A 3,846-nucleotide genomic window follows, 5' to 3' on the forward strand; every position below is an offset into this window, starting at 1 on the left:
ATTTGAGGGCAGAGATATGTAATTTTTAAAATATATTAGATAAAGGTTTATAGAACAGATCATTTTGAGGCATTCAGTAGTTTTCTATATTTCCTATGTCCATGCTTTTTTCCTTTATCTCTGAACTTTGTTCTTAAGGAAATGTTGCCCTGTTGATCTTAAATATTTAATTATTATAGCTGGATGTGTGTTCAGTTCAGTTCAATCTCCCCTCCTCACCTACCCATTCTATCTAGGACCTTCTAATGTGAAATTTTTCAGAGCAGGTGGTATTTGTAGACCAACACCATCTAGTTCTTCGCTTTCAGAGTGAGGAAACTGATGTTGGCAGACTCCATCAGTCTCTTAGCCTCATTTTTTTCAGGTGTCTGCCAATTTTCATCTTTCTTCTTCCATCTGGATGAGGAGACGTCACTAGGTACAACTTAGTTGGCTTCTCATTAGCTTTGAAATACTACTGTTACTACTCATGAAATAAGGGCAATGGTTTAGAATTTATATTTTCAATGACTACAAGAATATTAGGTGTACTAAATTACTCAAACACATTTGTTGAATGAACGAAACCATGTTTCATGAAAGTCATAGCATTTCTATTGCTTTTTTAAAAAGATGTGATTCAAAGACAGGGAGGCTCGTCAGGTGTGCTGTCAAAAGATTGAGAATGCTGGATTTATGACATTCTCAACTGAAGGGTATACATCTAGAGATATTATATTGGAATTGATTTGCATGGTAAATAGAATATACAGCATGTCTGTTAAACCGGTGTTAACTTCTTATATCTAAGTTTGCATTGCACTTTTCTTTTCCAGTACTTTCTTCGGCTACATGGAACCAAGAAACCACACACATTTTCAACATTTCATCCTTTTGGGGCTCTCAGAAGAGGCAGAGCTTCAGCCTGTCCTCTTCGGACTGTTCCTGTCTATGTACTTGGTCACCTTTACTGGGAACCTGCTCATCATCCTGGCCATCATCAAGGACAACCACCTCCACACACCCATGTACTTCTTCCTCTCCAACTTCCCCTTTGCTGACATCTGTTTCACCTCCACCACTGTCCCAAAGATGCTGCTGAACATCCAGATGCAGAACAGAGTCATTACATGTGATCATTGCATCACCCAGATGTATATTTTTTTCATGGTTTTTGGATAATTAGATCATTTCCTGTTGGCAGTGATGACTTATGACTGGTTTGTGACCATATGTCACCCACTGCACTACACGGTCAACATAAGCTCAAGGTTCTGTGGTCTCCTACTTCTGGTCTCCTGGTTACTGAGGGTACTGGATGCTCTATTACATGGGTTAATGGTTTTACGTTTGTCCTTTTGTACAGAGTTGGAAATATCCCATTTTTTCTGTGAAATTAACCAGATAGTACAACTTGCTTGCTCTGACACATTCCTCAATACCTTAGTAATTTATTTTGCAGCTGGGGTTCTGGGTGTTATTCCATTCAGTGGGATCCTTTTCTCTTACATGAAGATTGTGTCCTTCATTTTGAAAATTTCATCAGCTGGGGGCAAGTATAAAGCCTTTTCCACTTGTGGGCCCCACCTCTCCATGGTTTCCTTGTTTTATGGTACCATTCTTGGGGTTAATCTCAGTTCTGCAGCTACTCAAAATTCCAGGTCCAGTTCAATCGCCTCAGTAATGTACACTGTAGCCACACCCATGCTGAACCCCTTTCTCTACATTCTTAGAAACAAGGACATAACGCAGGTCCTAGGGAAATTTTGCAGTTGAAAATTATTCTCTACAAAGGAGAACAATTTCTAGATTAGAGAGCTACTGATGAGAAAGAGAGGTAAAAATTGCAAATATCTAAATCGTACTTTCCTTAGCACGCTCATCTGCTTTATAATCCCAATTCAAACTTGTTTTCTTTTATACATAATACACCTATGTTTCCTGTATATTTCTTTCAAAGGTATTTTATTTGTACAAAATCCTCTCTCAACAGGCAATTATTTTAGGGTGACTGCAGGTTGAAATATGAAACATCCTCAACTGCTAATCACAGAATATAACAGCATACAATTGTGTCATGGGAACAGCTTATTATTATTCTCAAACCTGAAAATGTTCAGATATAAATGTTCACATTCCTGTTCAGATAGCCTGTTTTTTGTGATCCATTCTGGTATGACATAGTTGATCTTCTATATTATTTTCTTTAAAGTGAAATCTTGTTGAAAATTTTGATTTGGAACTATATATGCATGTTTTTGAGAGTTGGTTTGTGTCAATTGAATGGTCAGTATTCTCAGTGAGTTGGCAGGTACAGCCTGGTCATCCCCCATGATGTTCTGTAACTCAATGTCATCAATTCTGGCATGGGTTCTGCTCTTAACAGTCAATTGACTGTATGAAATGAGGGTGGATTATAACCTTTTCACTCAGGTCACAGCCCTGATCCAGTTGCAAGAACATTTATTTGGGTGTGTAGCCCAATCCTCATACAAGTGGATGCTGTGAGGAATTGTGTTCGCTTCTTGATGAGCCTTGTTGAACCAATGGATTTGAACCAATGACCTGTCATATTGCTGCCAATACTGAGAGCAATAGGCAACCTTTCTTCTGACTTGTGAGTCTTGTATTTACTCTTCTCTCCAGTGACCAGCCTGACCTAATGCCATTGAATTCATCTACATTTGAAGCCATGTTATTACTGCTGAACCCACAAAACCTGACCAGTCAGGAGAAGTCTATTTATTAACTTTTGCACTCTGTATTTGAAACCAGACTGGACCTATTCATGTCTGTAGCTGTGTGAGATATTTTCTTGATATAAATGTCTCTGTTTATGATATTTATGAGTATCATAATTTTTGCTTCCTTAGGGAATGAAGTCTAACACCTTTGGTCTGAATGTGGTCGCTGTTTATGATATTTATGAGTTTCATAATATTTGCTTCTCTAGAGATTGAAATCTAACACCTTTGGTCTGAATTTGGTTGTAGAGAAACAAAATCATATCGTTGAATTTTCCAAGTTTGTTTTAAGGTATGACTAGTTCTCCAAGGATTACTAACTCTGCCTTCTTTAATCTATCTCTATTATTAGTAAAGTGGGTGCTGTTAAGTGCAGTGAAGTGACAGTGTTATTATGTAAAGTATTACCACCAACAGATTAACTTTTGGTGAGGAGAGAAGTGCTGGGTGATCATGTGTTTTGATCATTTTCAGCAAAATGTCAGGATGAGAAGTATAGGGAAGGTAATTGGTTGTTACTACTTATAATAGACAAAGTGGTCATTGAAAGTGTTGAGCTCAGGATTTGGGAATCATTTTTCAAAGGCCACATGAAAGACCTATTCACAGTATAATTTAAAAAATCTTTTTTCAAGAAGCAGTACAACATAAAACCAAATAAGTCAGGAAAAGTTATTTTTCTGAAGGAAAGAGATTTTATGGATTCGAAAGCCACTGTCCAATCAAAAGTTATCAGAGGAACATATGTTATTGTGCATAGTCTTTATAATGAACAATAATGGTTTCTAAAATATTTGTCTATCAGAAGTCAGATAATAAGGTGTAATGGGGGACTTCCAGGAAGATGGCGACGGAGTGACACATACCAGAGGGACTCCGCAGAATCCAGTCCAGGAGAGTTGCTTAGAGGGAAATTCAACAGTGCTGGATGACAGGAGGAGCATCATAAAGATAAGTAGGCACAGACCCACGGGGTTTTGAGGGGCTGGGGGCTTTTGGCTCACCTCAGTGGAAGCCGGCTGGGGTTTGACCTTAGCCCAGCCACTGTATCTGCCAAAGCTGGGACCATCTGGAGCCTGTGGCGGGGCTTGGTCTCAACACAGCCACGGTTTTCCCCTGCCTG

At 38.7% G+C, this 3,846-nt stretch overlaps 1 pseudogene; it reads left to right on the forward strand.

Annotated features, from left to right (window-relative positions):
* Window positions 1-831: 831 nt before the first annotated feature.
* On the forward strand, window positions 832-1,755 carry LOC142446825 (olfactory receptor 7C1-like; annotated as a pseudogene).
* The last annotated feature ends 2,091 nt before the right edge of the window (window positions 1,756-3,846 follow it).

The sequence above is a fragment of the Tenrec ecaudatus genome, chromosome 1 (assembly GCF_050624435.1).
Source record: "Tenrec ecaudatus isolate mTenEca1 chromosome 1, mTenEca1.hap1, whole genome shotgun sequence".
In the NCBI taxonomy this organism is placed as follows: domain Eukaryota; kingdom Metazoa; phylum Chordata; class Mammalia; order Afrosoricida; family Tenrecidae; genus Tenrec; species Tenrec ecaudatus.